At 28.4% G+C, this 12,086-nt stretch overlaps 1 long non-coding RNA gene across 2 annotated transcripts; it reads left to right on the forward strand.

Moving 5' to 3' along the window:
- Positions 1–1,871: 1,871 nt before the first annotated feature.
- Positions 1,872–3,495, forward strand: LOC121211082 (uncharacterized). Of its 2 annotated transcripts, XR_005906458.1 has the most exons (4): positions 1,872–1,982; positions 2,120–2,351; positions 2,522–2,756; positions 3,301–3,495. It is a non-coding gene; the product is annotated as an uncharacterized lncRNA (long non-coding RNA). The 2 variants fall into 2 exon arrangements; XR_005906457.1 differs by lacking the exon at positions 1,872–1,982 and having other exon boundaries at positions 1,991–2,351.
- The last annotated feature ends 8,591 nt before the right edge of the window (positions 3,496–12,086 follow it).

A 12,086-nucleotide genomic window follows, 5' to 3' on the forward strand; every position in this document is an offset into this window, starting at 1 on the left:
TAACTTTAATAAAAAAAAATTATACAAGTTTATGTTATAAAAACTATATAGTAAGCTTAAATAGGAACAAGTGGTTGGGATGATTATGGTAAAAATTTTCTAAACTTGTATTATAAATCTTAAAAGTTTATATTATAAAAAATTTATGTTAATTTTATAAAGTTATAATAAAAAATTATATTATTTAAATCCTAAAAAAATTTAATGTCATAGTCAAAAAGCATATTGTAAAAAATAACGTGTTATAAAATTTTTACTATACACTTATTTGTAAATAAGTTATGTCATAAAAATTATAACAAAAAAATATAGACATAATTTATTTACGCGTGCATATTATATATTATAAAAATAATATGATTATTTATAAAAATATGTTATATATATTTTTTCCATAAATTTATTTATAAAAAAGTTTAATAGAATAATTTTTTAAGATTATATATTATAAATTTTATATTATTTTGATTTAATTTACATATTATAAAAAGAGTTACAATTTAAAATAAAATTTTCACCAAATTAGGTTTATATAAATTTTTATAATTAAAGTTATAAACTATTTGTGTCACAAATCTAAATATTATATGATAGATGCTAGTTACAAAAATAAAAAATATTTTTCTTACGCCATATCATTAAATATAATATTAGTTAAGATTGGAGCCAAACACAAATACTGAAATAGCTCACGATCTCTTTAATTTGGGATATTTCAATCTTTGAAATGTGGTTAAGGTGACATTCATTGTTCTAAAAAAATATTTCTAATATTAAGATAATTTCAACATAATATCAAAAAAAAATATTAGTAACGGCGGTCAAATCCACCAAAAATAAAAATTTTGGTCTAAGCAAAGGCTCAAATGAAAAATTAGCCCCTAAACTATAATATTTTTCTCATTTAGGTACTTAAATATTCTTTTTATTAAAAGTGATACTTAAACTTTAACTTTATTACCACTTTTAGTCCAATTGTTATCCATTGGTTAAAAAAAAATTTTAATCAATCATATGACATGTGACCAAAAAAAAAAAAGGTAAAGATTTATTTCATTTTCTTACTCCTCTCTCCTCTCCCCCGCATTTTTCCTTTATCTCGGTTCCCCCGTTGAACTTCTTTAAAATTGTATTTAAAACTTTTCGCAAAAAGATCAAACCCCCCATCACTTTACTTTTTTATCTTCTTCATCTTCTTCATCTTCATCTCCACAAATACAAATATGCTTGTATTCTTTTATTTTTTGTGTTTGTATATATTTGCAAAATATAGTATGGGCATAATGTTGATATGGAAGATAAAGTAAGGGAGAGCACTCTCCTGTTTGGTACTTACTAAATATGCTTGTTAATGGCTATATATGTGAAACAATACCATGAGAGTCAACTAACCAACGTAAGTCCCTATGCATGAAACCAATGGCAAAGGTAAAATTCTTTTTTAGTATAATTAAATTATATATTTTTATAATAATAAAAATATAATTTTATTATTTTAATAATTTATATTTTTATAATTTTTAAAAATTAAATTAAATTTTTATTAATTTTTAAAAAAATCAAAATATAATTTTACTATTATTAATTTAAAATTTTTTTGAATTATAAAAATCTTTCAATTTTAAGTAAAAGCTGCGAGCCCATTGGCTCCGGTATTGCATGAAACTTAGGTCATGTAAAGCTACCACTACCTTTGTCAAGTACTTGAGAGCTTCCACGAATTGGTGACAAGTGGCTACCAAGAAACTTTTTCCCCTTCCATCGGTACTTCTGTTTTCCATGTTTTCATAATTGGATTAGGTGGTTGATTTTCGATTGAATTATTTATCTAATCGATTTATAATAAAATAATAAAAATATAAATGTTATTTAAATAAATCAAATATTAATTCAAATAAAAATAGGTTAGTGGTAAAATTAAATAGTTCACAGTTAACCTTCACAATTTTTTGTTACATTATTATTTCTCGTGCCTGGTAAATGTAATTGCACCAGCACCGTCCACTTTGCAATTTCCAAGTTTTATATTATTATTTTTTAATAAAAAATCATTTAAACTTTTTTTTTCACATTTTCTTTCCTAGTTCTTCAATTATTTTTCATATCCTGTTTGTTTCAGTGTTTAGCTTTCCTTTGGTTCAAAGCTCAAAGAATTAAAACAAAATAACAGTGGGTGGCCGCACGGGGAATCCAAGAACCACTGATCTAAAGAAGGCGAGGGCGAGAGGCCTATCGACTGTGGAAAGTATTAAAGAATTTTAAAGGTGAGACTTGAGAGACCTAAGAGGAAGCGAGAGTTCTAAAGAAGAAGTTTAACGGGGGAGATGAGAGAGAAGGGAGAAAACGAAAAAGTAAGATCATTATTATTATTATTATTAGTATTTGTTAACATTCAACCGGTTAAAGGAATATTTTTAAAGAAAGAATATCGGTTGGATAAAAAATGGTAATAGGGAATTGGTGGATCCGACTGATTTATCTATATTCCTATTTCATTATTACTAAGATATATCCTTGGCAGTTTTTGTGCCCACAAAAATTACATGATAAAAGCGCAAGATGAACCAATCACCATAAAGGTGGCCGTGAGCAAAATGGGACGAGCCGAAGGTGACCCAAGGCACGACCGTTTGCTGGCGATCAAAGATTGGCAACAGGAGACGTTCCAGCCATGTGTTAATTTGCCAAAAAAACAGGGCCAAGGGCGGAAGACCAAAACAAAGGCAAAAAGGAGAAATAATAACGTGGAAAAAAAGGTGCGGAAATATCAAATTTTATCAATTTATAAATATATTTTAAATTTTAATAATTTTGAATTTTTATGTATTTTTTAATTTTAATTAAAAACTATTTTTAATTTTAATTAAAAACTATTTTTAATCTATACTATTTAAACTTTAAAAATCAAGACCAATTTGATAGAATGCGTAAATATTGAGAGTTATATTTATTGATTTTTTTCAAAATCAGGATTAAATTAACAAAATGAATACATATTTAAAGCTAAGTTTATTATTATACCAAGTCACATAAGCATTTTTATCTACTAACCAAAGCATTTTGATGGTGGGGTGACTAAAGAATGAAATTAAGCTAACGAAAGTGATTAAATTGACAAAAAATAGTAGTTAAGTGCCAAAACAGAAATACACTAAAACTTGAGTCTTATTTTTTTTAAAAAAAATGAAATTGGAAGTGCTGAATTACCAGAAATCTGAATTTTAGAAATCTTAGATCCATTTGGGCTTTTATTGAGAAATTTAAGGCCCAGCGTATAATTTGGGCTTACTTTTGAAATAGAACACTGGATCCATATTTTCAACTTTTGGAGCCGAAAGAGAAAATAGAGGAAAGCTGCATGTGGATTCTGGAACCAGCAAGTTCATTATCTTTTCTATAAGTAGGGATTATTTGTGTTTTTATATTTATCTTTGATTATACTTGTACTGTAATTTATACTATTTTTTTATAATATTTGTTGAGTATTTATGTGTATCCGCTTCAGATGGGTTAAACTATGTATTTATATGATATAGTTATTGTTCATGGATGTGATATAATAGGTACATTGACATGCACATCGACATGTATCCTACTCTAAGGTTAACATGTGTTTATACGATGTGGATTCATTTATATGATAGTGCAAACCCCACATCGTGCAGTCTCATAGAAAGTGCGAACCGTATAGAATACAGGTCAGGATCTAATCAAGTAACGAGTTAATAATAGTGAATGCCATAACAATATTAAAGTTAAAAATATTAATAGATAAAATCCAATAAATATTTAAATTATACTTCTTCTTGATCTCTTTCATTATAATCTACACTATTAAAGTTTATAGATAAAAGTATATTATTAGAATAGTGTTTTAATTTTCTTATATTATATGAAATAAAAATATGTTATAAAATAAATAAAAATAATTAGTCATACATCTTTGAATGATATTTATTTACATTATATAAATTAAAAATATATAATTAAATAAAACAAAATATATAAATATACATATACAATCTACGTGGAGTAAGAAATTAGTTAGTAAAAAGATTCATATGCAAATAGGATCGTGGAGGACAGGTGTTGTAATGTTTTCTATGATTTTATTATTATTATTTAATTTTGTTCGAAGATGGTTAATCCAATTTTTCTTAGACGTCGTTTATTCAATTTTAATATGTATTTTGTATTTTTAGGTACTTCATTAACATATTTGTTTTAGTTTTCCTTATTATTAGACATGTTTATAAATAAAAAAAATTGCTCATGTGATTTTTAAATTTATAAATATAGAAAAAATAATTACTTTTATTTTCCTGTAAATGTTCTATATTTCTTATTAATATTTATAATTTTTCATAATCGCAAAATAGAAATGAAAAATAAAAATATATAAATAAAGTACCATATTTGATAAAAAAATTATTTGATTGTTTTAGTTGTATTCTATTATCATTTTTAATTATGTTTAAAAATGAATATTTCTAATATTTATTTTTATTTAATTATAAAATATTTAGAATTACTTTTATATTTGATTAAATAACACAAATTTGAATAAATCTTATAGAAAAATAAATAAATTAAATATTATTTTAGTAACAAATAATCCATGCATCTCCCGAGTTAAAAACAACTTATATTTTCATTTGACAAAACCAGTGGATTATTCATGCTATTTTTTTTATATTTCTATTATTCTCATATATATATTTATAAAAAAGATAATATAAATATAATTTTACATGTTAATAATTTATTATACATATATCTGATTTTTTAATGTATATTGTGTTTATGTTATTATTTTCATGTCATATCATATTTTGGACTATTTATCAAATTGTCATATCAACTCGATTAGAGATATGCCGTATTTTTTAAATATAAATATACTTTCACATTATACCATATTTATATCTTGTTTTTATTTTTTTATGTGTTTAAAGTGTTATAAATTTCTACTAATTTTCAAATATTAAAAATTCATTATTCATAACTTTTAACATATTCATTATTAAAAATAAAATAACAAAAATATTATCTTTATATATTTTCATAAACAAATATAATATTATAAAATAATAATTTAAATCCAAATACGAAATCTTTAATTGAAATTCGACTCATACAAAGTGGAGGAATTTCTTCAAATCCTATGGTCATGAAGTCTTACTAGTCCGATAAGGCGATCTTTTTTTTTTTGTTAGTAAAAATATTATTCTTTTTTCAAAAAATATTATTTTAGATTAATATTTATACATAAATAAAATTAGATTTAAAAAAAAAGAATAATACCACACCAAAAACGTCTCTTCCTAACGGTAATATAGTTTAGGTCAAACTAAATCCATCAAAATTAAAAAGATTTTATTTAAACCCTAAATTATTGATAAGCACATATAGGTGAGTTTGGATAGGTGATCGGGTGTGGTACGATGCGTTTAATTTACTTTTTATCTCACGCTACAGAGTTATTATAGTATCTAATCTCACCGTCACCGTTGTTTTTAAACTAACCGCTTGTAAACATACTACCCATCCAAATCCACCTTAAATAGGGCTTCGAGTGAAGGAATTGTATTTTGTTTCTTTAATACTTCTTTTATTATACATTTTGACATAATAATTTTTTTGTCCTTCAACTTTATAAAAATTCATTTTAACCCATAATTTAATTTTCATCTATTTTAACTATTGAACTTACATTATTTATTAAATTACTCTAAAAATTAAAAACACTTTTCGACAAAAGTTGGATTCAAACACGTTTTTGAATTTGCCCATGGGAATCTAACCCTATCATGCAATCTTGGCACAGAAAAGGAAAACAATAGCTACTGTTTTAGTTTTTTGGTTAGATTCAACATCCTTATATTAAAAAAAAAGTACACTTTTTTTTTTAACTTTGTATGCTCTAGAGGGGCGGATACTTACCACTATAATTTTTTTTATTTAAACTTTTTATAATTTTAGATTAATAACCTCAAAATAATAAAAATTTAATTTAATCTTTTAAAAATTATAAATATATAAAATATTAAAATAAGGAAATGGGGGGGGGGGGTTTAGTACATGCCAAAGGTATCAATTGTAATCAGGTAGGTATGGGGAAACGAAATGGTAAAAGTTAAAACAAGCGGTCAATGTGAAAATATGGATAAGTTTCTAGTTTCGCTGTATTATTTTGAAATACTTTGATTCTTTGTTGTATGTAAGTATTTATTCTCTCTTTCAAAAAAAAAATATTCTTGGTCATTATTCTTTCTCTAAAAAATATGTATCTAATTAGATGTATATAAATATAAAAGGTTTAAGAGTACAAATCTTTAGTAAAAAAAATTTAAAAAAAATAAATCTTTAAAAAAGAGTTCATCTTGTTGAATCTTTAGTGATAAAAAATAAAAATTAGATCATATTGTTAACGAAAATTGCCTGTTTATGGATGTTGATGTGTAGACAAAAGTTAACAGGTGACATACCATTTGGGCTGTATGTTGATGTAGCACATGCAACGCTAACATATGTCTAAAAATTAAAAAGTATTAAAAAAATACTAAAATGCATGTTTAGAATGAATTTAAAAAATTCTAAAATTATATAAATATATTATTGTTATTAATATCTTATTAAGTGGATGTCAATCATAATCAAGATAAAGTTTTAATATACTTTAAATTCTAATAGTTATTAGAATTATATTTCTACTTCTTTTATACTTCTTATGCCTATAATAGAGACTCTGATGAAGCATTGTAATCACCCATTTTGATCAATAAAGTATATTCTCTATTGCTTTTATATTTTCTTTGTTCTTTATTTTCTCTATCTTTCTTTATTTTATAATATGTTATCAGCATGATGATTCTTTATTTTTTAAAAATCTTTCAAAGTTGTCCCACCAATCAAATTCCTTTTCACCTTAAACTTTCTCCCTTACAACTTCATCTTTAGGATGTTGAAAGATTCAATCTCAAAATAGATTGTGGTTCTTATTCCCGATCTTTGATTTATAATTGTACAAGCATGGGTAAAGAATAGATTTGTCAAAGTGATGACGATGATGTTAAAGATCTTCAGGTCTATTTTACTATATTTTATTTATTATATCATGTTTATTATAATTGGAGACTAATCATGACAACATGAATAGATAGATTCTAATTTAAAATCCACGCATGTTTGCGATGGTGATTATGAAATAAAGAATCTATTGGGACATTTATAAGTTCTTCTTAGTAAATTTATTGTATTCCCCGAAGTGAATGTAAACATAAAGAAAATAAAATATATACTCAATGACCACTAAAAGTGGGAACATGGTAATGAATAAGAAAACAATGAAAGTTCTCAAGACAACTTTTTAAAGGGTAAAGATAACTTATGTTATCAATGTGATATAAAAGATTATTGGCTACATATGTGGCGTATGCCCAAATATTTTGTTTCTGTTAAAATTCTTTAAGGAATGATATAAAAATGTAGTAATGAATTCTATTATTATAGATAGAAAATATATATCTTATTTGGTACTAAAACAAACAAATATTATTCCAATATTTGATAGTACAAAATTAGTTGAAAGCTCTAGAAGAGTTAATATATCACTATCTAAAAAGCACAAAATTTGTGATGGTTAATGCATTACTTTTAAAAGATATTTGTAATGGAACTCATATTGAGATTGTGAATGAGGAAAATATTATATTTCATATAAATAAAAAAGGGATTGAGTTATTAATTTATATTCATTTTATAATATTTGTGATTTTCTTTTCTCATCATCCTCATTAAAGGGTTGAAAATAAAATATTTGTCTATGAAAGGTTTACTTATGAGTAATAAAATATGATAATTCTATCTAAATCTTATTATGGTTGGATGCACCTAAAATTGCAAGTTTTTTTAAAAACTATGAGTATAACTCTACAGTATTCAGAATAAGTTATCAATTAAAATTACGTGGTAAAATATTACTGATGAGAACTTGCAAGAGAGAAAACTTATATATGAAAAGTCATTAGTTATGTAGCTGTTGTACACCTGAAAAATAAGATCCACTCTCAAAGTTTGATATTAATAGATTTTTGGGCATTTGAAGATTTTAGCATATTCCCTGAAGAAAATACTGCATATAATTATTTGGAAATTATATTTATTGACTTAGTGGCATTATAGACTTCACATTGATTTAGACATTTCTAGAAGTAAATGTCACAATAGTACTTATATGAGATGATTTGTTTGATCAACTAAAAGGTGCTGCAGTTTTCTCGAAGATAGACCTTAGATCTGGTTATTATTCGTTGAATGTTAAAGAATGCGATGTGCCGAAGACTACCTTTAGAACTCGGTATAGCTATTATGAGTTTTTAGTAATGTCATTTGGTTTGACTAATGCTCCTGCTGCTTTCATGAATTTGATAAATCGAATTTTTCAGTCTTATTTGGATAAATTTATAGTTGTGTTTATCGATGATATACTGATCTATTCAAAGATAGAATTTGAACATGCGCAACACTTAAGAATTGTGCTGCAGACCTTGAGAGAAAAGTAGTTATATGTAAAGTTCAGCAAATGTGAATTCCAGCTCCACAAGGTTGAATTTTTGGGCCATATTGTATCAGTTGAAGGGATTCTGGTGGATCCAAGCAAAATGTCTGCAGTAGTGAATTGGAAAATTCTAAAGAATATAACAGAAGTACGGAGCTTTCTGGGATTAGCAGGATATTACCGTCGTTTTGTTAAGAATTTTTCAATGATTGCTTCACTGATAACCCAATTACTATAAAAGAATATTGAATTTTTTTGGTCTAATGAGTGTCAACAGAGCTTCGATCAGTTGAAGGAAATGTTAATAGAAGCTCCCGTCTTGACTTAGCCAGAATCGAGTGTATCGTATGTTGTGTATAGTGATGCGTCTCTAAATGGACTGGGTTGTGTCTTAATGCAGTTAGGAAAAGTAGTAGCTTATACTTCTCGACAGTTAAAATCGCACGAGAAGAATTTTCCTACACAAGATCTTGAATTGGCTGCAATTGTATTTGCTTTAAAAATTTGGAGACAATACTTATACGGTGAGAAGTGTTATGTGTATACAGATCATAAGAGTTTGAAGTATTTGATGACTCAGAAAGAGCTGAATTTGAGACAGAGACGGTGGCTAGAACTACTGAATAATTATGATTTGATTATTGATTATCACCCCGGAAAGCCTAATGTGGTTGCTGATGCACTTAGTCGGAAGTCATCATTGTTTGCACATCTGGGAATAAATACTCATTTTTCTGTTAATGAAGATGTTTCTGTATTAGCAGAATTAAAAGCAAAACCTATGTTCTCTCAACAAATTCGGGAGTTGCAAGATGAGGACCCGAAATTAGTGTTGAAAAGACAAATAGTTTGGGACAAATTGAGTACTGAATATACTGTTGATGATAGCGGTATGTTATATTTTCACAATAGAATTTGTGTTTCGAATAATTCAGCTTTGAAAAATGATATTTTATCTGAAGCTCATAGTAGCATGTATTCTATTCATCCGGGTAGTACAAAAATATATTGTGATTTGAAAAGAATGTATTGGTGGCCGGGTATGAAACAGGAAATCTGTGAATTTCTGGCAAATGGCTTGATTTGTCAGCAGGTAAAAGCAGAACATCAGGTACCAACAGGTTTGCTACAATCTATTATGATTCCTAAGTGGAAATAGGAGCATGTCACGATGGATTTTGTATCCAGATTGCCTATGACTCTGAAAAAGAAAGATTCGATCTGGGTGATTGTGGATAGATTGACCAAGTCAGCATATTTTATTCCGGTCAAAACAAATTTTTCACTTTCGAAGTTAGCAAAATTGTATATATCAGATATTGTGAGTTTATATAGGGTGCCAACATCTATTATTTCGGATCGAGATTCGAGGTTTACATCGAGGTTTTAGAGTAAACTACAAGAACCTTTGGGTATAAAACTAAATTTTAGTATCGCGTTTCATCCTCAGACTGATGGGCAATCGGAACAGGTGATTCAGATTCTGGAAGATATGTTGAGGTGCTATATACTCAAGTTTGGTGGTAGCTGAGAAAGGTGTTTACCTTTAACTGAATTTTCTTATAATAATAGATATCAATCCAGTAGCAAAATGGCACATTTTGAAGCTCTGTATGGAAAAAAATGTAAGCCTCTCTTTTATTGGTTCAAATTGAGTGACCCAAGTTAATGGGAGTTGATTTGATATGAGAAACTAAAGAAAAAGTTCAAATAATCTGGGACAGTTTGAAAGCTGCTTCGGACCGTCAGACATCATATGTAGATTTGAAAAGAAGGGATATAGAGTTCAATATAGGTGATTGTGTGTCTTTAAAAGTTTCTCTGTGGAAGAAAGTATTGCAGTTTGGCAGAAAAGGAAAATTGAGCCCAAGATTTATCAGACCATATGAAATTATCGAAAGAATCGGTCTGATAGCTTATAGATTAGTGTTACCTTCGAAACTTGAAAAGATTCACAATGTATTCCATATGTCTATGCTAAGACGGTACCGCTCAGATCCTTCGCATGTGATTTCTCATAGTGAAATACGACCGGATATGACGTATTCAGAAGAATCGGTAAAGACTTTAGCTCGAGAAGTTAAAGAATTACGGAATAAATGAGTACCATTAGTTAAAGTGTTGTGGCATTATAATGGTTCGGAGGAGGCAACATGGGAAACAAAGGAATCAATGATATCACCGTATCCAAATTTATTTTCAGGTAACCAAATTTCGATGATGTAACTCGAAGATGTTTTCGATGTGGGGCTACAGATCATTTCATCCGAGATTGGCCGAAAGGTGAAAGTGCCACACCTGCAACATCTCAAAGATCAGTACCTACTGTTCGTGACAGAGGATCTAGTAGGGGTGGTTCGGGTTCTGTGTCTAGAGGTGGAGGTGTCAGAAGAAACAGCGATATAGTTACACAACAGTCAGAGGCCAGAGCGCCAGCCAGAGCGTACGTAGTCCGGACCCGTGAGGAGGGTGATGCACATGATGTTGTTATAGGTATATTTCTATTGTATTCTGAGCCGATTTATGCTTTAATTGATCCGGGTTCGTCACACTCTTATATAAATTCAAAACTAGTCGAATCGGGGAAATTAGAATCTGAAATGTCTAAAGTTTCTATAGAAGTGTCTAGTCCTTTGGGACAAACGGTGTTAGTAGATAGAGTATGTCGGAGGTGCCCGTTAATAATACATGATAAAATGTTTCTTGTGGACTTGTTGATCATGCCTTTTGGTGATTTTGATATCATTTTGGGTATGGACTGGCTATATGAACATGGGGTAGTTTTGGATTGCTATAAAAAGAGGTTTAGTATTCAGACAGAAAATGGGAATAGAATTGAAGTGAATGGCATCCGTACCAGTGGTTCGACACACATTATTTCAGCATGAAGGCTAATAAATTACTGCAGCAGGGTTGTCCAGCATACTTGGCATATGTTATTAATTCTGATTCAGTTGGGAGTCAGTGCAGTAAGATTAGGACTGTACGTGAGTTTCCAGATGTATTCCCAGAAGAATTACCGGGCTTACCACCTGACAGAGAGGTTGAATTTGCTATTGAGGTGTATCTAGGTACAACACAAATTTCTATACCTCCGTATCGAATGTCGCCCACTGAGTTAAAAGAGTTGAAGGTGCAGTTACAAGATTTACTAGATCGTGGATTTATTAGACCAAGCATTTCACCCTGGGGAGCTCCAGTATTGTTTGTTAAAAAGAAAGATGGCTCTATGCGACTTTGTATTGATTACCGACAGTTGAACAAGGTAACAATTAAAAATAAGTACCCGTTGCCTCGCATTGATGATTTATTTGATCAGTTGAGAGGAGCTTCTGTGTTTTCGAAGATTGACTTAAGGTCGGGTTACTATCAGTTGAAGGTAAAAGGAAGTGATGTACCGAAGACAGCTTTTCGTACGAGGTAAGGCTATTATGAGTTCTTGGTAATGCCATTTGGGTTAACAAATGCCCCAGCTGCTTTTATGGATCTCATGAATCGTATCTTTCAGCCGTATTTAGATCAATTT

This window comes from Gossypium hirsutum, chromosome A12 (assembly GCF_007990345.1).
Source record: "Gossypium hirsutum isolate 1008001.06 chromosome A12, Gossypium_hirsutum_v2.1, whole genome shotgun sequence".
NCBI classification, from domain to species: Eukaryota; Viridiplantae; Streptophyta; class Magnoliopsida; order Malvales; family Malvaceae; genus Gossypium; species Gossypium hirsutum.